Raw genomic sequence first — 21,567 nt, forward strand, 5'->3', positions numbered from 1 at the left:
CCTAGCAGAATTTGGACTGAGAATAATTTCAGTATAACCTATGGCTGCAACGAATTGTCTTTTTTTTTTTTTTCCTTGCGATTTCTTTAGTATAAATATGCATTTATTTTTAATGCTTCATAATTTTTAGAAGTTATGTCAATTATTTCAAAAAGTAACCATTCTGTTTAAAACTATATTTTTAAGTAAATTCAACAGTATGGCCTGAATGGGTCAAAACATTCTATTGTTTTTCTTTTGTTTCATTTAACAAAACATTTATTTAAATAAACATGAATAATATTTTAAGACCTCTTACATATATATATTTAAGACTCTATTTTCTATCTGTGCACACAGCTCACTTTAGGGTGCAGTTAAGTGGAAGATGGAATTGAAAAATAATAAATAACAAGGACCACAGTGTTTTATTTCAATACCATTACATTACAAATTAATATAAAGACTTTAAAATATTAACTCTGCTTCTGATGCTTTCCTCTCATTTATCATTGGTTAGAATTGACAGAATCATAAATCCAAATGGCAGTTTATTAGATGAAAATTGATACCAGCTAACAAAAGTTATACTTGTTTCTAAATGGACCAATCAACGGTAGACCTAAATTCATTATGTTGGAATGTTGTAGAAGTTAAGTTGGGACATGAAAGCCAAATTCTGTCCAGAATCTTATTCTTATCTTACACTGGAGTATGTCCAGTTGTTCCCAGCTTCTCAATGTCCCCACTGAAAGTATCCCACAAATATTTCCTCCTGCTAAAATTGTAGGTTTTAGAAAATCCTGACATTCTGACTTCTGAAGATGTTGTACTCACCCTTCATGCTTCTTATAGAAGTTCTGGTTTCTAGTTCTGCTTAATATGAATCAGCTACTTCTTCAGTGTCTGTCTTTGCCCAAAATACAGATTTCAAGGTATCTTCAACCTCTGCTTTAGAGTTTATTGTTGGCATTGTTGGCTTCTAAGTTCAGGTTCAGTTCTTGAGAATTCAGCCTGTGAAATGAGACCTCTAGAAACATAATTGTATCCAGAAGAGCCACAATTAGGAGAGCTTGGATGAGGAGAAATAAGACTACTGTTCAATAGTAGTGATTCACTGTGTTTAGATAGCATCTTATTGTTATAAAATTTCTTCACCTCTTTTGTCTTACTTGCACATATTTTTCCATAAGCCTGTGGTCTAAGCAGTACAGATTTAATTTTATAACATAGAGAATTTAACAGTGAAGTCTCAGAGTAGTTAAGCCCAAAGTCAAAACAGTCTTTAGTGATATTCTCTGAACTTGAATCAGCCTCTTAGGCTTTTAATTTAGTACTGTGTTCATCATCTATGCTATCTCTACCCAAAATAGAGACAGTATCTCAATTTTTATTGTTATCATAAAATATTTGAAAGTTTCTCTGTATAATATGAGAGCTCCCCTGGCTCAGGCAGTAAACAATCTGTCTACAATGCAGGAGACTCAAGTTCGATCTCTGGATTGGGAAGATCCCCTGGAGAAGGGAATGGCAACCCACTCCAGTATTCTTACCTGGAGAATCCCAAAGAGAGAGGAGCCCAATGGGCTACAGTCCATGAGGTCACAAAAAGTTGGACACGACTGAGTGTCCAGTTGGTTTTTGGCTGTATAATGTGGTCCAGTTGGTTTTCGGCCTATTGAGTCTCATGTCTGTTATCAGTATTCACGTGTTAATTGAGAAGATTTTTAGCTAAGCGGACTAGTATTTTGGGGGAATTCTTACCTGATCCAGACAGAACAGTTGGCCAAATTATTCATAGCCAAAACAAAGTGGAGAAATACATTTTCTAAGTGAGTAACAGGAAGTGTAACACCACTTTCCACTACAAAATGAGGAAAAATAACTTTCAAATGAAAGCAACAAAAACATCGTATTATTTTTTTCCCTCAGTGTTTTGTTTGGAAAGAATCTCCCTTGGGATATGTGTCCTGTTTTAATACAATAGAGCTGACTGAGGGGCAAGTTATTACATAGTAATAACTGACAAAGAGGTGTTAGTCACAACTAAAGCATTGAGTAACCACAATATAAGCAGAAATGTGGACTAGTGTTCCGATCACCTGTAGAGTTTTATAATACTACTGGTAAGCATTTTGAACACTTTCTAGGTAGATCATTCTATCCAGTGGTACCATCAAGGATGACAACATTGAAAGTACACTTCATGTTCTATTTCCAACCAAAGAACAAATCCAGTGACAGCACTGATGAAATCATATCAAATTATACCATAGTCCATCTCACTGTACATGTGGCTCCAGCACAAGTAAAGGAACACATCCTGTCTTAGCGTGTTTCCTTCAGTATGTATGAGTCAGACATAGAGGAAAATTTTAAACATGCTAAGTGCTTTCTTTTGGTTCACAAGTCTAGATTGTAAGATTGATACTAAGTGATAAGGTAGTGAAATGTTACTAGTACAAGAAGTCTTCTTTAATACTCTTCATAATATTTCGTAATCTTCCAATATATGTATGATTATCTAAATTTTGAACTTGAAAATTTTATCTTGTATCAAAAAAGAGAAGTCGATCAAAAATACAGGTCCAAATGAATTGAAATTTTTAGTTTTAACTTTGGTGCAATACATCACAGGACATAAAGGACTTGTTTTGTAACAAAGACACACACACACACACACACACACACATATATATATATATATGATATGAGTCCTCTCAAGTCACATTTAGAATTCATATGCAAAAAAAGTCACAGTTCCTGCATTTTGAAATTTCTGAGACTAAGCATTTGTTATTTTATAATATGATAAAACTGGTTACATTTACATAAATATTTGAATTCTAGTGATTACTTGAAAAAAATGATTAGAACTTATGAATACCTGGAATCATATTCTAATAGGGCCACATTCAGCTGGAAATGAGTTGTGAGGCCCCTTTCAACTGGATGTGTACCCCTCTCTCATAATGATCAGTCTTCATTTTTCTTATTTGTGCTTGTTATGTTCATTTTATTTTCCCACTTGTATCATAACTAATCCAGAAATTATATAAGGAGATTCTCATCTTTCAATATGTTTGGTTCATGAGGCTTTGGTTAAAACACATTGAAATCTATAATTTTATGCTTTTTTTTTCTAATAGCTAAAATGTTTTGAAATTGAAAACAAGTAAACCCCATGAAATACTTAAATTATAGTATTAAATGCATGACCTTAAAAGCCAATAGTTGACTTTTAAAACGAATTAAGTGAAAAAGAATGAAGACATAATTGATATTAATTTACATGCTGTGAATGCAATGTGTTACTACAAAGCTTTAAAAGGCTTAACTTTATCTGGAAAATACAGCTAAAGTTTATCAAACTATTATATATGGTTCATCTATTTATAAAAATGGTCTGCCATTTATGGAAAAGAAGAGGAAAGTGTAACTAACTTGCATTGAGCTCAACTTCTATGCTGACACTATTAAACAGATTCTGTGTTATTATGGCCTTGTCCCTTGGTCCTCAGATGCATAATCTCTGTTCTCCTTTTCTTGCCCTATGCTCAACAGGCTAACACTTCAGATTATACCACCTGAGTACGTAGTTCAATCATTTCAGTTCAGTCCCTCAGTTGTGTTGGACTCTTTGTGACCACATGCACTGCAGCATGCCAAGCCTTCCTGTGCATCATCAACTCCAGGTGCTTGCTCAAACTCATGTCCATGGAGTCGGTGATGCCATGCAACCATCTCATCCTCTGTTGTCCCCTTGTCCTCCTGCCTTCAATACCACCTGAGATGTGTTGCAAACTTGCTTTCCAACTGAAGTCTATTATTTTTATAAAGTTATTAAAGATAAGGAGAGCACCATATTAAATTATGACATTTTTCAAAAGTCCAAAATTTAGGAAGTAACATATTCCATTGGAAAAATCATGAATGTAAATGTATTGAGTTGGCCTTCTGTATCTATAGCATCCACATCTGCAAGACTCAACCAACCTTCAGTCAAAAATATTCAGAAAAAAAATCCAGGAATTTCCCAAAAGCTAACCTTGAATTTGCCTTGCTGCACAAAGGCAACTATTTACATAGCTTTTACATTATGTTAGGTATTTTAAGTAAACAAGATACATTATTTAATAGAAAGGACTTGAGCATCCACTAATTTTGGTGTGTAAAGGAACGTTGGAGACCAAATCCTTGTATTTACCAAAAGACATGACTGTGTATTTGGTTTCTGGGTAGCGCTAGTGGCAAAGAGTCCACCTGCCAGTGCAGGAGACACAGGTTTGATCCCTGGGCCAGGAGGATCCCCTGAAGCAGGAAATGGCAAACTGCTTCAGTATTCTTGCCTGGGAAATCCCATGGACAGAGGAACTGGCAGACTACAGTCCATGGAACCACAAAGAGTCAGACACAACTGAGAAACTGAGAATACACATATCTGGTTATTGTATTAGTTTCCTAAGGTTGCTGTAGCAAAGAACTACAAACTGGATAGCTTAAAAAATAGAGGAATTTCTTGGCCCCCATTTCTGGAGGCTGGTCATTTGCAATGAAAGTAAAGGCAGGGACACACTGTCTCTGAAAGTTCTAGGGAAGGATACTTCCTAGATTGTGATGGTTGAGAGCAGCTGTCCAAGTTTCTTCACTGGTAGATGTATCATTGTAGTCTCTGCCTTCATCTTCACTTCATGGTCTCCCTGTACATCTTCACATCACCTTCACTCTGTGTATGTCTGTTTCAAAATTTCCTTTTTCTTATAGGAATAGCAGTTATTGAATTAGGCAACCGCAGTGGTAAAGGATCTGCCTGCCAACGTGAGAGATGGGGATTTGATCCCTGGGTTGGGAAAATTCTCCTGGAAGAGGAAGTGAAAACCCTGTCCAATATTCTCACCTGGGAAATCCCAGGGACAAATAAGCCTGGCAGGCTACAGTCCATGGGATCACAAAAGAATTGAACATGACTGAGCAACTGAACACATACACACACAATGCTCTTATTCAATATAGCCTCATCTTAATTTGATCATATCTGAGAAGTCTTTTTAAAAATAAGACCATATTCATTGGTTCCATGTGTACATGGATTATTGTTTTTGGAGGGAGCACTATTTAAACTCAATACAATTACTAAATATTTAACACTGGATATGGATTTTATACCTTAAATGTCTTATCCATCAAATGGAAACTAAAAAGAAATGTCTCCATTTTTTCCAAACCAAATCACAATATGCATTCAACTTACTCCCTGGAAAAAGTTTCATTGAAAGAATCTCTGGAGTTGACAGTCCAAAAAATCAAAATCTGGTTTTCATCCTGTTTGGCTTGGCACCATGACCAGGCCTATGCCCCATTTGTTAAATATAATCAAATCTTTTTTCTTGTTTTTCCTTAATATAGTCCAAAACATAAAACCTTTCTAAAATAATATATAAATTATTGTAACAAAAATGATTAGAGAAAATCGAATAGCTTACAAATCAATACATTACATAAATAAACTTGCAGCTGTTTCCTGAATTACCATAGTCCCTATCTGATTTATTTTAACTTCATTAGAATTTAACTCTTTTTTCCAGTTCTGTTTTTCTTCTCTTCTAGGAAACTTGTTGGAGGAATCTTATTCTCTAACACGTTTTAGAGATTCATTGACATGTTAATTCTCAACACGTGATTCAGTACCAAGTGGAAAGCCTGAGTTCAGTTAATTGGTTATATAAGTAGCTTGGATAGCTAAATAAAAATAGGTTTACACTCCTCCAAGTACTTTGCATAGAAAGAATCTCAGAGATTTTTCCTCTGATGTCTGTGTATTATGGAATAGTAGTTGACAAATTTTGCTTATGTTCTGACTAACAAATCCTTTCTCAATTTCTGGAAATTGTACTTTCAATTGAAGTAGATATATTAATAAACATTCTTAGGATTAGTATAAAAAACAATAATGAATACATTATAGACTATCTTGCAAAATATAAAACTAAAACCAATCAATTCAAATGTTTAATTAAATTAGTTATTTTAACTGAGATTTGATGACAAGTTAGGTATCAGTATAAGTGTTACTTCTCATTCGTTTGCTTCAGTAAAATAACAATGTAACATAACATAATATAGTAAAAATTACAAATATACAAATAAAGATTAACAAAAAGGTCATAGGATTCTTTTGGCAAAGATGTATGTGTGATGTTGTGTGTGTATGTATATGCACACATACCTATCTATATTTGATTTTTAGTTCTTGAGAATAATTAATCAAGACTAAATTATAAATATAAAAAGTCAAAATAACAATTTCATGGGACTTCATTTTCAAGCCTTTTTAATATGTGAGCAGTGTATATAACTAAAAATAAATTAGTTCAGCAGTTAGTGTACATACACACACATATTTATACATTTGTTGCTGAAGGTAAAAACCATTTCACTAGTTGAAGTAGGATGAGGATTGGCTATAATTGGAATATTTATTCCATATAATATGATTTGATAAAATAAGTCTCAGCTACATTTAATATGCAAAAAGTTGTATAGTAATTTTTTCCTTAAGGTTTAATGTGTTTTGAAAAATTCAGTATTTTTGGAAACATATTCTTTTGGTAACAGTTACTGTTAAAGAATCTACATCACCAATCCATACTTAGGCTGTTTAGATGTTGTTTCCTTCTAGATATTGAGTTGTTTTAGAAGTGAGAATTAAGAATATCTGAAAATAATTTATTGTATTAAAATATAGGGATTGGGGACAAACATTTTTAGCATTCAGAGTTTCTCATCGATACTCTCGTTACATTTATAGGAATTCTCCCTCAAGAATACTTATTAAAAATTGTCTGGAGGAAGACAGGGCCAATAAATACTTCCTTATAGTATTTATTGAAAAGTGTCTGAAGAAGGAAAAGGAAATATTTTAAAATAAAAATTGTATTACACCACCCACTATCATATATATATGTACTCCAAACTTACCAAAGCAGACCAAAATGCCCCTTTTGCATGTTAAACCATAAGAAAAGTTACTGAAGACAAGAAAGAACATAGAAAATGTTTATAGCATTGTGGTCAGTCATTAAAGAGAGTTCCCCTTTTTTCAGAGCCTGGAAAATATTCTCATGGAAAGAGAATGGTATGATCGAATTCATTGAGTGATAGACATTTCTTTTGTAAGTGAGATGAAAGGCTATTAAGAAAACAGAAGACTTCTCAAAAAGATCAAAGTTAAACTATATGAAGTTTGAAGACTTACCTTAAAACCAGTTCTTTGTTTAAATTTTTGATTTTTTTTTGTCATTACTATTCCTTGGAAAGTCTTGCTTCTTACACTCAGAAATGCAGTTGTGCATCCTGAGTTTCTTTATCCTGGTTTAAAGAATTTGGCTAAACTTGTCAATGACCTTACAGGATGTTGATCTGTAGCACTGCAATTATTTTTCCTTATAATAATTGCTGCACAACCCAAGCATAGGTCAAAAGAATGATCATTTTTCAGTTTTAAATGAGTAATTAAAAACTGGATTTTACTGGGTAGCTGTGTCAAAGAAAGGAACAGCTGGCTTGAAATAACATACCATGAAATTGATTAGACTAGATGGAGTTTGGAAGGTTCTGAGAGTCTAAGAGAACATGGAGGGACTGAAAACCTGGGATCCCTGTGAGGTTGAAGAGCAGGTCTTTTGGGGTGACTATAAGAGTGACCAAAAAATAAACAGCAGACAATTTTTGAAAAGAGGTAGTTCTTAATATAACTTTTCAGAAATGGAATAATTTAGACTTAGCTGAAGTGCTTTAGTGTGATCAAGAGATTGGGTGGATAAAAGGGAACAGAGGAAATCACAGGGTCATAAATTGAGAAATTTAAGAAGCTAAGGAAGTAGGCCATTGTTTGAGTCATCTCTGAATGAGTAATAGAGCTGTAGTAGAAATGTCACGAGCTAGAGCTGAAAGTTCTCTGAAAGAGAAGGAATGATTAAGAGGTCACTAGTGACAGTGAGGAAGTGGAGTTCAGGCTGTCCTCATTGTCAGTGGAGGAAGATTTTAATATAAGTGTTATGTCGGAAGAGTCTGGAAAAAGCACTCAGGAAAAGTAGAACAATGACCCTTTCTCTGAAATCTGAGTCAAGTGGTATGAATGTCTCCACTCTGGGAAGCCCTGGGAAAATCAGTGGCCCTAGGAAGGGACCAGGATCCAGTTACAGCAAGAAGGTGAAGGGGTATTCTCAGTTAAATAGTCAAGGCAGGATTTTATATTTTTAATTATAAAAAACAAATAAAAAGCATTTTTCTTACAAGGAGACAAACATTTTAGGGAGCACATTAAAGATTTAGAAGAAATGAGATTAGGTTGGGGAGAAGAAACTATAGATTATTTGAAGATAAACTTTCAGGAGAAGATAAATGACTGGGGAAGTTTGTATTTTGGATCATGGCTAAGATCTAATGGATTTAGTGTCTGGCAACTGACTGATAAAGAGTAATCTCAGAAATACTCTGATGGGTAGAATGTGGCATTGGGCAGGGAGTGGTTTATCATAGGGTAGATATGTGTATGTGTGCTCAGTTGCTAAGTCATATCCAACTCTTTTACACCATGGACTGTAGCCCGCCAGGCTCCTCTGTCCATGGAATTTTCCAGACAAGAATACTAGAGTGAATTGGCATTTCCTATGCCAGGGGGTCTTCCCAATCCAGGGACTGAACCTATGTCTCTTGCATCTCTGCCATTGGTAATCAAGAGCATAGGGGCTCCAGGAACAGAGGGTAGGTAAAGCCACTCAAGTTACTACACATTCTCTGTGATTTGGGGATACTTTCTGGGACCCTGGTTATCTTGGAACTGTTAAGTAGTTAGAATAGGAAAAAGGAGTCCAAAATGGTGGTGGCTAAAAGACAAGGAAGAGAAAAGCCCATGAAAATAGAACAAAGGAAGGTCAAAGAAAGGTCCGAGGACCAGAGTGAGGACTTCAGGTAAAACAGCACTCCTGGCTGAGCCCAATTTGCATAGGGCAGGCCCAGGGGGAATAAAACATGTAAAACGTGGAACCAAGTGCTCTCTCGCTCTCTCTCTCTCCCACGTGCATACGCTCTTTCTCTCTCTCTCTCTTTACCCCCCGGCCCGTCCCCACCCCCCGACCCGTGCTGATGCACTCCTTCACTCTCATCTTTTCTTTGAGAATGGTTCCCCTCTCAAGAGATGGGAGGCCCAATTATTTGGGAATAGGGGTGTTGAGGTCTTTCTGGCTACTTCTTGCTGAACTGGGTTGGCGAAGGGTATTGGGCCTCCCCTTCTTGCTAGTCTCAAGCCTCAGAGTCCTTATAGTGGTGTCCATGTAAGGGTGAGTGATATTTTCCGTGGTCAGCTGTAGTTTTATACCTTTGTTGAACTGGCACTGCATATTGTAGCTTGTTGATAGGTGTATTGAGTGTCCTCTTGTGTTTTCTTCCACTGCTTGACTCATGAGTAGTGAATCCAGGAGTCATGTCCTGGTACCTTGACTGCTGTGGGGGCAGAAAGTATTACAGGGTAGGGGCCCTTCCATGTGGGCTGGAGTTGAGCCTTTGGGGACCCATCTTTCCAGACTTTAATTAGGCCTTGAGCCCCTGGAGCATATAGTGGTGACTCCTTAGAATCTTTTGGGTCCTGGTTCATACCCCACAAGTGTATATCCTGTTGGAATTGCCCAATGGCCATGGTATAAGACTGGAGGGTCTGAACCTCTGGATCTAGGAAGAAGTCATTGACATAAACAAAAGGTCTCCCATATAGCATCTCGTAAGGGCTAAGACCAACCTGTTCCTTAGGGACAATATGGGTGCAGAGGAGACCTATTGGTAAAGCCTCCTTCTATCCCATGGAGGTCTCCTGGGTTATCTTTTTTATCGCTGATTTTAAGAATTGGTTGGCTCTTTCTACTTTTCCTGAAGATGGCTCCAGGCACAATGGAGATAGTAAGTAATGCCCAATGCTTTAGAGACCTCTTGGTGACCTTAGAAGTAAATGATGTTCCATTGTCACTTTGTAATGACCTGGGCAGACCAAACTTTGGAAGGATTTCATGGAGTAGTTTTTTTTTAACCACCTCCTTAGGCTTCTCAGTCTGGGTGGGAAACCCTTAAATCTATCCTGTGAATGTATCTATCATGACTAATAGGTATTTACACCCTTGAGAAACTGGCATCTGGGTGACGTCCATCTGCCAGTCCTCTCCTGGATAGGTCCCACATCGTTGGACGGGCTGGGCCAGCTGGGGTTTTCGAGCTCATTGGGGTTGTTTAATTGGCAAGTGGGACAAGAGGACACTACTTGTCTTATAGTTGTTTGGAAACCTGTTCCTCTGAATGACCTTTCTAGTAATTTTTGGAGGGCTTTTCCCCCTAAATTAGTGGTGGCATGTAAGGAGTTAACCAACTTCCATTGGAGATTCCCAGGCAGAAAAAGGAGTCCCTTCTTTTGGAACCACCCCATATGATCTTCTTGAAAGCCCTCACTCTTAGCTTCTCACCTTCAGTATATGAAGGAGTTTCTGGCAAATTAGTCTGTGGAACTAAGGTGGCAACCCCTATTAGGTCATGGTTCTGTAATGCTGCTTTCTTATGTCTGATCAGCTGCTTGGTTCCCTCGTGCCACTTCCATGCTCCCTTTTTGATGTCCTTTACAGTGGGAGACTAAAACCTCCGTGGGCAGATGGACAGCCTCCAAGAGTCTAAGAATTTGATCACCATATTTGATTGGGGACCCTCGGGTGGTCAAGTGGCCCCTTTCTTTCCAAATAGCAGCATGTGCATGTAGCACCAGAAAGGCATACTTGGAGTCAGTGTAAATGGCTATTCTTTTTCCTTTTCCCAGCTCTAAAGCTCGAATCAGGGATATGAGCTCAGCTAATTGGGCTGAAGTACTTAGTGGCAGAGGCTTAGCCTCTATGACCTCAAAATCAGAGACTACTGCATATCCAGCTCTTCTTTTTCCATCTAAGACAAAGCTGCTTCCATCAATGTTCCAGATCTCCTCAGGATTGGTCAGAGGATCTTCTGACAATCCCTCTTGGGGTTTTGTCCAGTGGTCCAAGGTTTCTAGACAAAAGCAAAAGGAGGGAGAGCCTTCAGGGGTAGGCAGGGTGGCTGGGTTAAGAACCTCACAAGGGGATATAGTGAGGCCTGGATTTTCCATCAGCATTACTTGATATCTGAGGATTCTTTGATCAGACATCCATAAATAGCCTCTCCAATTTAGAAGTTGTTTTACTTGGTGGGTGGTAAAAATAGTTAGTTTGCCTCCAAAGGAGAGCTTTAAAACATTTTCTATCATGATTGCAATAGCTGCAAGATTTCGAAGGCGGCGGGTGGGGGGGGGGGTGGGCGGGCATGGGGGCAGCCTCGAGTGGTTGGATCGAGTCTCTTGGATAAGTAAGCTACAGGCTGGGGCTCAGATCCCAACCTTTGAGTTAACACTCCCAAGGTTACTCCCTCTCTTTCATGGACATAAAGTTGGAATGCTTTTTCTGAGTTTGGCAACCTCAAGGCAGGTGCCTGAGTTAAGGCTTGTTTTAATGTAGCTTTTGCCTTCTTTTGAGGAGTTCCCCACATCAGTGGGATTGAATCATTTCATCCCTTTAAGCTTTCATACAAGGGCTGGACAATTAGACCATAGTTGGGTATCCAGATTCTACAATACCCAGTTAGCCCCAGGAAAACTCGCAATTGTTTTTGAGTTGTGGGGGAGGGCAACTGGAGGATTCCTTGTACCCGATCAGAGGACAGCCTCCTAGACCCCTGTGTAATCTGAACTCCCAGGTAAGTGACTTTTGTCTCGACCATCTGTCCTTAGCATGGGAGACTTTGTATCCCCTTTCTGCCAAAACGTTTAGAACCTGAATTGCATGTTTTTGGGCATTTTCCCATCTGGAGAGCAGATTAGTAGGTCATCTATGTATTGTAATATTTTCCCATTAGGTCCCAGATCCAGATCTAGGAGATCCCGGCTAAGGGCCTGTCCAAACAGGTGAGGGCTATCTCTGAACCCCTGAAGTAATACTGTCTAAGTCATCTGTTGGTGTTTTTCTCCTGGGGCCTCCCACTCAAAAAGATATTGGGATTCTTTAGCCAGTGGTATGCAAAGAAAAATGCATCTTTGAGATCCAAGACTGTAAACCACTTGACACTGGGTGGTATTTCTCCCAAGATTATGTAGGGATTGGGTACTGTGGAATGGAGGGGGACTACAGCTTTATTTATGATCCAGAGATCTTGAACCATTCACGAGGTTCTGTCCTTTTTCTTTACTGAGAGGATTGGGGTGTTACATGGTGAACTGGTGGGGACCAATAGTCCACAAGCAAGGAATTTATTTATTAAAGGCTATAGTCCCTCCTAAGCCTCTCTTTTGAGGGGATATTGTTCCCGGTTAGGAAACCGAGTGGGATCTCAGAGGACAATGATGACCAGTTCAGCTTGGTGGGCTAGTTCAGGAATTCCCTGGTCCCACACCTGGGGGTTAATTTTGTCCTCCCATAGTTTTTGGTTCCTCTCTATTGAAGAAGGTGTAATGGGTTCTTCAGTAGTAACCAGGAGCTGTAGAGCTCTAGGGGCTGAAAAACTTCCCATCACAAGGGTGGTCCCCAATTTAGTGAGTATATCTCTTCCCAATAAGGGAGTAGGACACTCAGGGACCACCAGAAACTGGTGCGAAAATATTTGTCCATCCTGGCAACAAAGAAGTGCTTGGGTGAATCTTTAGCAGTTGCTTTTCCTGTAGCACCCAAAATGGTACAGGGTTTGGGAGGAGACGGCTCCAGAGTAGGAGATCAAGACAGAGTAGGTAGCCCCTGTGTCAACCAAGAAATTCTCGGACCTACCTGCCACATCCAGTTGCACCCTTGGCTCCAGCCCCATGATGGTTATCTGTGACAGGCGGGCTAGCTGGAGTGGGCCGCTTCAGTCCTCCTGAACCATCGTGAGGGAAGGCTTGGCACTTGACCTTGAGGACCCAAGAGCCTGGGTCCCAAGGGCAGAGTGCCGCCCAACGCCCCAATTGATGGCATTTGTCGCAAGCCATTTTAGGAGACGCGTCATGGTTTGGACACTCTTTGGCGCAATGCCTGTCTACAGATTAGACATTTGTCTCGTACCTTGTCCTTCAAGGACTCGGGGTTTGCCACAGGTCTTCTCTGGAGGGCGGCCAGAATCTGAGCATGCCTTGTCTCTTTCCTTCTCTCCCTATCCTGGGCATTGGCCTCCTTCTCCTATTCTCTGTTATAAAAAGTATTGGTGGCTGTCTGGACCATCTCATCTACAGAGGTAGCAGGGTCCTGTTGCTGTAGCTGTTGTAATTTAATTCTAATATCTGATGCACATTGGGACAGGAATTTATCCTTTAAAATCACCTGTCCCTCTTAAGAGTTGTAAGTCCAGATTGGTAAACTTTCAGAGGGCTTCTTTTAGCCTTTCCAGAAAAGCAATGGGTTCTCAATTGGGCTCCTGAGTTATTGCTGAGACTGGATACAGTCCCACAAGTAATAGGCTTCCTTCTTTTCCATGGGTGGACTTCCTTAGGGGTGAATCTTTTTGAAGCTTATTCTACCCAGTACTGTTGCAACCTGAGAGCCAGGCGTCCCCAGGTCCGGATGCAGATCCCCAGGCAGGCTGAGGTGTGACAGCCTCCTAGAGATTGAATCCCCGGGCAGGTCGAGGCATGATGCCTCCCGAGAATTGGGTCCCTGGGCAGGTAGATGCATGATGACCTCCTGGGACCCCTGAGACTGGTGGACCCCTGAGCAGTTTGAGGCGTGACAACATTTTGAGGACCAGATCCCTAGGCAGGTCAAGGTGTGATGACCTCCTGGGACCCCCCCAGACTGGAGTTTGGGTGTCCCCAAGGTCTCCAGCATGACCAGTGCTGGGTAGGTTTAAGGGGTTGTAACTCATTGCTAGTTTGTTCACCACAGATGGGAATAGATATCATGATGTAAAACAATCCAAGCCTGTGCCCTGAGACTGGGAAACAATGAAACAGTCATAAGCCTTGTCCTCTTACTCCAAGGGATTGTAAGTCACTGATTTCTTCCCCTAGTCCTCTTTAAAAGCAGGTTAGGGTGTCTCCCCTGGTAAGCATTTCATTGTCATAGACTCACTTTAGGTAATAACAGAAGTAGTGACAAAGGAGTGGGTTATCTGACCCTGTTAGGGGCATTAAAGTATTTTAATAATAGGCTGAGTGGAGCAGCATTGCCTACAAGGGGGCAGGGTCCTGATTGTAGGAGTTGGTAATTGGCTTAAGAAGCAATTTGTTTAGAGGCAACAGACCAAATGTTCCATAAAAGTGGAGTGGAGATTTGATCCAGGGGTATGTTTGTAACTTTAGGAGAAGGGTGGTAGGGGTTTGGGCCCAAACGGCCTGCAAAGCTAACTCCCAAAGTGGCAAACATTATCCCTGGAAACATAATTGCCTTTGAAGGGATGCCAACTTATGGACTTCTAGCAGGCATTGTGTGCCTGTCGCCCACCCTAGCAGATTCACTGAGAGACACTGATGCTGTACGTGTGGTAGGAAACATGGAAGATGAAGGGCTGAATATCTAGAGGGGTTGGATATTATACAGTATTTCCCTCCCAAGGCCAGCTATTTTCTGGTTGTCCCTCCAGAAGATTGTAGAGGCAACATTGTGGGCCCAGATGGGGCTGAGGAAAGGAGCATAAAACAGGAGGGAAGGCGGCAGAGCACAACCTTTGAAAGAATGACATAGCACAAGGGTATAATATAAACCAATTAAAATCAATTGGGTCCAAGGTGACAAGTTAAATTCAAGTAAACCTTAATTCCCAATCTATAAGCCAATAGGCACACCCAAAGGTGGCAGGACAGCTCTAAGGCACTGTAAAAAGAGGGAGAAGTGGGTGGTTCCCCAATGGCTGGGATGATATTCCCACTCATTAACATATGAATTCACCAGGCTCACAAAACCTAGCGTGGGAGGCTGCAACCAGCGCATTTAGGGTGGGCGGCTACCCCACGTCCGAGGTCAGGGGCAGAAACCAAGAGGACCCCATGCCTGAGAGGAGGCGGCCAAGAGGAGTTACCCCACGTCTGAGGTCAGGAGCAGCGGCCAAGATTGCCAGGCTGAGACGGCACAGGAGCAGCTGAGAGGAGCTATTCTACGTCCAAAGTCAGGGGCAGCGGCCGGGAGAAGCAACCCCACCTCCAAGGAGCAGTGGCTTGCAGGCACTGGAGGGCCTAGAGGGGCTATTCCACGTTCAAGGTCAGAAGGGGAGGTGGTGAGGAGATACGTCTCGTCCAACCTAAGGAGCAGCTACTGCGCTTTGCTGGAACAGCCGTGAAGAGACACCCCACGTCCAAGGTAAGAGAAGTCCAAATAAGACGGTAGGTATTGCAAGAGGGCATCAGAGGGCATACACACTGAAACCATACTCACAGAAAACTAGTCAATCTAATCACACTAGGACCACAGCCTTGTCTAACTCAATGAAACTAAGCCATGCCCGTGGGGCCATCCAAGACGGGCGGGTCATGGTGGAGAGGTCTGACAGAATGTGGTCCACTGGAGAAGGGAATGGCAAACCACTTCAATATTCTTGCCTTGAGAACCCCATGAACAGTATGAAAAGGCAAAATGATAGGATACTGAAAGAGGAACTCCCCAGGTCAGTAGGGGCCCAATATACTACTGGAGATCAGTGGAGAAATAACTCCAAAAAGAATGAAGGGATGGAGCCAAAGCAAAAACAATACCCAGTTGTGGATGTGACTGGTGATAGAAGCAAAGTCTGATGCTGTAAAGAGCAATAATGCATAGGAACCTGGAATGTCAGGTCCATGAATCAAGGCAAATTGGAAGCGGTCAAACAAGAGATGGCAAGAGTGAACGTTGACATTCTAGAAATCAGCAAACTAAAATGGACTGGAATGGGTGAATTTAACTCAGATGACCATTATATCTACTACTGCAGGCAGGAATCCCTCAGAAGAAATGGAGTAGCCATGATGATCAACAAAAGAGTCTGAAATGCAGTACTTGGATGCAATCTCAAAAACGACAGAATGATCTCTGTTCGTTTCCAAGGCAAACCATTCAATATCACAGACATCCAAGTCTATGCCCCAACTAGTAACACTGAAGAAGCTGAATTTGAATGGTTCTATGAAGACCTACAGGACCTTTTAGAACAAACAACCAAAAAAGATGTCCTTTTCATTATAGGGGACTGGAATGCAAAAGTAGGAACTCAAGAAACACCTGGAGTAACAGGCAAATTTGATCTTGGAATATGGAATGAAGCATGGCTAAGACTAACAGAGTTTTGCCAAGAAAATGCACTGGTCATAACAAACACCCTCTTCCAACAACACAAGAGAAGACTCTACACATGGACATCACCAGATGGTCAATACCAAAATCAGATTGATTCTATTCTTTGCAGCCAAAGATGGAGAAGCTCTATACAGTCAACAAAAACAAGACCAGGAGCTGACTGTGGCTCAGATCATGAGCTCCTTATTGCCAAATTCAGACTGAAATTGAAGAAAGTAGGGAAAACCATTAGGCCATTCAGGTATGACCTAAATCAAATCCCTTATGATTATACAGTGGAAGTGAGAAATAGATTTAAGGGCCTAGATCTGATAGATAGAGTGCCTGATGAACTGTGGACTGAGGTTCATGACATTGTACAGGAGACAGGGATCAAGACCATCCCCATGGAAAAGAAATGCAAAAAAGGAAAATGGCTGTCTGGGGAGGCCTTACAAATAGCTGTGAAAGGACGAGAAGTGAAAAGCAAGGAGAAAAGGAAAGATATAAGCATCTGAATGCAGAGTTCCAAAGAATAGCAAGAAGAGATAAGAAAGTCTTCTTCAGCGATCAATGCAAAGAAATAGAGGAAAACAACAGAATGGGAAAGACTAGAGATCTCTTGCGGAGAAGGCAATGGCAACCCACTCCAGTATTCTTGCCTGGAAAATCCCATGGATGGAGGGGCCTTGTGGGCTGCAGTCCATGGAGTTGCTAGGAGTTGGACACGACTGAGTGACTTCACTTTATTTTTTCACTTTCATGCATTGGAGAAGGCAATGGTAACCCACTCCAGTGTTCTTGCCTGGAGAATCCCAGGGATGGGGAAGCGTGGTGGGCTGCTGTCTATGGGGTCGCACAGAGTCGGACACAATTGAAGCGACTTAGCAGCAGCAACAGAGATCTCTTCAAGAAAATTAGAGATACCAAGGGAACATTTCATGCAAAGATGGGCTCGATAAAGGACAGAAATGGTATGGACCTAACAGAAGCAGAAGATATTAAGAGCTGGCAAGAATACACAGAAGAACTGTACAAAAAAGATCTTCACAACCAAGATAATCATGATGGTGTGATCACTGACCTAGAGCCAGACATCCTGGAATGTGAAGTCAAGTGGGCCTTAGAAAGCATCACTATGAACAAAGCTAGTGGAGGTGATGGAATTGCAGTTGAGCTATTTCAAATCCTGAAAGATGATGCTGCGAAAGTGCTGCACTCAATATGCCAGCAAATTTGGAAAACTCAGCAGTAGCCACAGGACTGGAAAAGGTCAGTTTTTATTCCAATCCCAAAGAAAGGCAATGCCAAAGGATGCTCAAACTACCGCACAATTGCACTCACAAAACCTAACCTGGCTGTATTCCATGGCCCCAGCCCTTGCCCTTGGCAATGGCCCACACCCCCAAGAGTGGGCTTCTCTGAATCCTAACAAATCCACCTCTTACTTCTAGCTTTGACTCTCAATGAATTTTTGCAGTGAGACCTCAGGGCCTGAGCTTTATTAGGTACCTGAAGCCAGACATTCTGAGTTTTGGCTGGGCTCGAGTCCTGGGAGAAAGTTGAAGGACAGGAGGAAAAAGTAGTGTGAAAAACGTGCCAAGGATCTGCTAAATTCCTCACCTGTGCTCACAGTTTTCATTGGCCTGATTCTTGGCACAGAGAAGAGTAAGGACTGAAGAACCCCCACCAGCTTGGGTAACTGCTACTGGGGCCCAGCAGATAGTGCCTTTGGGACATACTGAAGAGTAAGTTCTCCAGAGTCCCTCAATTGCACCCATTGCTACACGCCTGTTCGCAGTGGTGGTGGTGGTGGGGGGGGGGGGGGAGGGTTTCATGGAAACAAGAAACCAGAGATTGTAAAGGAATTAAGATTTTGTTAGGCATGTCCCTCCAGCCATAGGAGCGAGGATCTCCTACCTTAACCGGAGGTCTTCTGGAATATGAGGCTGAGCCGAATGAGCTTTCTGCTGAGTTCTTTTTTCACTGTTCCAGTTCGCAGCACAATGGGCCTTCCCCAGTGCTGGGTGTTCTTCGTGTTCTGCTTCTACCGCGGGAGCTTCGCTGAGTTGGGCTCCAGCTGTGCTTGGCCTCTTCTGCGCTGAGGTTATTTCAGTCAGGTTAAATCCGAGTCACAGCACCACAGATATCAGGCGAGTGTATGCTCCTTGGTTCTTTGTCTCCTCACAACAATGATTTGGAGCGACGGACATTAAAGCCCTCGGCACGTCACAGCTCTCAGGTCTTGAACAAACTGTGTCATACCTCTTAGATAAATCAGTGTTACAGTTCTATTTTATTTAGAAGATAGCAGGAGAATCCATCCTAGAAGAAGAGAAGAGAGTAGAGGAGAGTGCCAGCATGCAGTTGGGGGTGGGGGGATGGGTAGCGTGGGGGGAGAGAGAGAGAGAGAGTGTACACACACAGGGGAGGGGGAGAGAGAGAGAGAGAGAGTGTACCCACGCAGGAGAGAGAGAGAAAGAGCGTATGCATGCTGTGGGCGGGGGGGAGGAGGGTAGAGAAAGAGTAAAAGCGCACGCATGCAGGGGAGGGAGAGAGTGAGAGTGCTTGGCTCCTCCTTTTATATATTTTCTTACCCCTGGGCCTACGCTATGCAAATTGGGCTCAGCCAGGAGTGCTGTTCTACCTGAAGTCCTCACTCCAGTCCTCTGACCTTTCTTTGACCTTCCTTTGTTATATTTTCACGGGCGTTTCTCTTCCTTGTCTTTTAGCCACCACCATTTTGGACTCCTTTTCCCTATTCTAACTACCTAATGGAACCAATAATTTAGCAGAAAGCCTGATAATCAGCTCCCTACTATTGACACTGAGGTGAATAAAGCACCTGAGTTCAGAGTGCAGAGATTCTCCTTTGTCAGTTAAGAAATCTGTTTGCAAATGAATGTCATGGGTTTCCAGATTGGCTCTAAGTGCTGCTAGAGATACTTCTAGAAAGATGAACACCAAAAACTCCTTATTTTTCACCTAAAGTGCTCATCCTCTTCATGAGGAGGCTTAGAAAAGCCAAGCCACAGTATCCTTAAAGAACAAATTATACTCACGTGGTTGGCCCAGAGCTAAAAGAACCTGCCAGCCAGTGCAGGAGACCCAATCCCTGGGTTAGGGAAATCCCCTGGAGGAAGACATGGCAACAATCCCATGGACAGAGGAGCCTGGTGGGCTATAATCCATAGGATCGCAGTGTCAGACACGACTGAAGTAACTTAGCATGCACACATAGCCTCAAGAATACTATACACCAAATGTGAAATTTTGGGTTTGAGGAATTTGGAAATCATTTGGAATTCAGTTTTCTTTATATTCTGGAAATAAGCCTTTGCTGTTTTGTGTAGTATAGGTTCAGTGTCTGAGTCAATTATTCATTCATTGATGTATTTTTCATCCATTTACAAATATTTTTTGGAGATGTTCTATGTGCCAGTTGGTTCTAGCCACTCAATACACAGTAGAGAGAGAGAAAGATGTCACATACTTATCTTAGGACTTCAAGAAGTTCAAGTTATTGATGGCTCATTGCAGAAAGAATTCAGTGAGAGACAAATGTTATAAATAAGAAGTAGATTTATTTAGATAGTTCCACGAGTGTGGGCCATCAAAGAATGCAAGAGATGCACCAGAGTATGATGTCAATTTTAATAGGAATGAGTAATTTGATAGGCTAATGAGTGGGAGGAGTGTTCCCGATATTTGGGGGAAGGAGTGGGGATTGGGCCATTAGCCATTTTTGACCTTAATGGTTGACCTTGGAACTGTCATGGTGCCTGCAATGTGTCATTCAGCTTGCTGATATGTTATGATGAGCATATACTGAGGCTCAGAGTCTAGGAGAAATTCATTTGTTTGCCCTCTTGGACCTATTTGGTTCTAATCAGTTTATGTCCTGTGTCACAGGACTATGTCATTCTTTTCAAGGTTGTGCACTGCCCCCTTCCTTCCTGTTTCATAAAAAGCTGTGTTTTTAAACTATTAGTTATAATATCTTGTTAAATACAAGGACCTAATAATTAATTATCAGGCTATAATAAATAGCCAAGCTTAACAACAATTTATTGATAAATATAAATTTCAAGCAAGAAAGGATTAGTTGCACCAATTAGTTGCACCAAAAAATTACTTAGTTGCAACATGAGTAGTTGAAACATAAAATTTGCAGTAAACAAGACTTTTTTTACACCATAAGATTGCCTTAGTTTTCAAAAAAAATCTAGGATGTTAAATTTTGTTCTTCAATAACAGCTTTGAAAGAAAGCATATACAAAATCTGGGAAGTTGAATGAGAGATTCAGTGGACCCTACAACCCTTTATAAAGGTCTTATTCATCTTAGGAAGAAGGGAAAAAATCTTGTAAAAGACTGAATAGGCCTGAGGGAAATTTAACTTCCATGACGGATGCTCACTGACCTTGGCTGTTTTATAGGGGTCACATTTTATTTTTGTACAGATAAACTGCTAACCAATATCTGCAATGAATTGAAAGAAAAAATATTTCTCTGCATTTATCATGCTACTATAACCCTCATACCAATCCCTGTTCACTGATGTGTTTATTTCTCTTTTCAGCTTAGAGCAGACAGAAGTTCAGTGAAAAAATTAATCCTATTTACCATAAGCTAGAGATTTAACACAACAAAATTTCCCTAGCTGGAAATCTTAACTCATTCTTGAACCTAAGAGAAAAGGGATTCACAACATGTTTAACACATCGTTTATATGTTTTATATCAAACTGCTTATAGTGAAAATAAAAATTATATGAATATTGAATCATCTGTATTCTATTAGTACTAAAACATTCCATGGTGGAGTTTCTTATGTTCAGTGTCTTCCTTTTTTCCCTCCTTACTCCCTCCCCCTTTTAACTAATTGTATATAATGATTCTACCCCCTCCACTACTCCATGCATGACTTTGGTTCCAAAATTTATTTTCCTAATAGAGAGATGTACAAACAAATGGTACTTTCAAGTAACCAATAAGATTTTCACTTGGGAAGATACAAACTCAATCACCCTCTGAAAGCATTTCTTAGGGCCTGCAGAATAAAGGTAAAGAGATCATCCAGTTGCATTAAACTGTGCACAGTAGTCTCCAAAATCTACCTATCTTAATGGAGTAGGTAAAGAATTTAGGCCCCATCATAATTTTGGTGGGAAAAAGTTTGGTTCCATTTTGTTTTCAGGGACTAGAATTAGCAATGCCAGCAGCTGTAAGAATAATTATATAATGCTAAACCCTTATGGCAGAAAGTGAAGAGGAACTAA

At 40.8% G+C, this 21,567-nt stretch overlaps 1 long non-coding RNA gene across 2 annotated transcripts; it reads right to left on the reverse strand.

Annotated features, from left to right (window-relative positions):
* Positions 1-211: 211 nt before the first annotated feature.
* LOC147379451 (uncharacterized) lies at positions 212-19,046 on the reverse strand. Of its 2 annotated transcripts, XR_015133164.1 has the most exons (3): positions 18,884-19,046; positions 18,207-18,611; positions 212-11,055 (listed from the first exon to the last, which is right to left on the reverse strand). It is a non-coding gene; the product is annotated as an uncharacterized LOC147379451 (long non-coding RNA). The 2 variants fall into 2 exon arrangements; XR_015133163.1 differs by lacking the exon at positions 18,884-19,046 and having other exon boundaries at positions 18,207-18,839.
* Between the last annotated feature and the right edge of the window lie 2,521 nt (positions 19,047-21,567).

This window comes from Bos grunniens, chromosome 1 (genome assembly GCF_055505025.1).
Source record: "Bos grunniens cultivar Pamir isolate PY7600 chromosome 1, Bosgru_T2T1.0, whole genome shotgun sequence".
In the NCBI taxonomy this organism is placed as follows: Eukaryota; Metazoa; Chordata; class Mammalia; order Artiodactyla; family Bovidae; genus Bos; species Bos grunniens.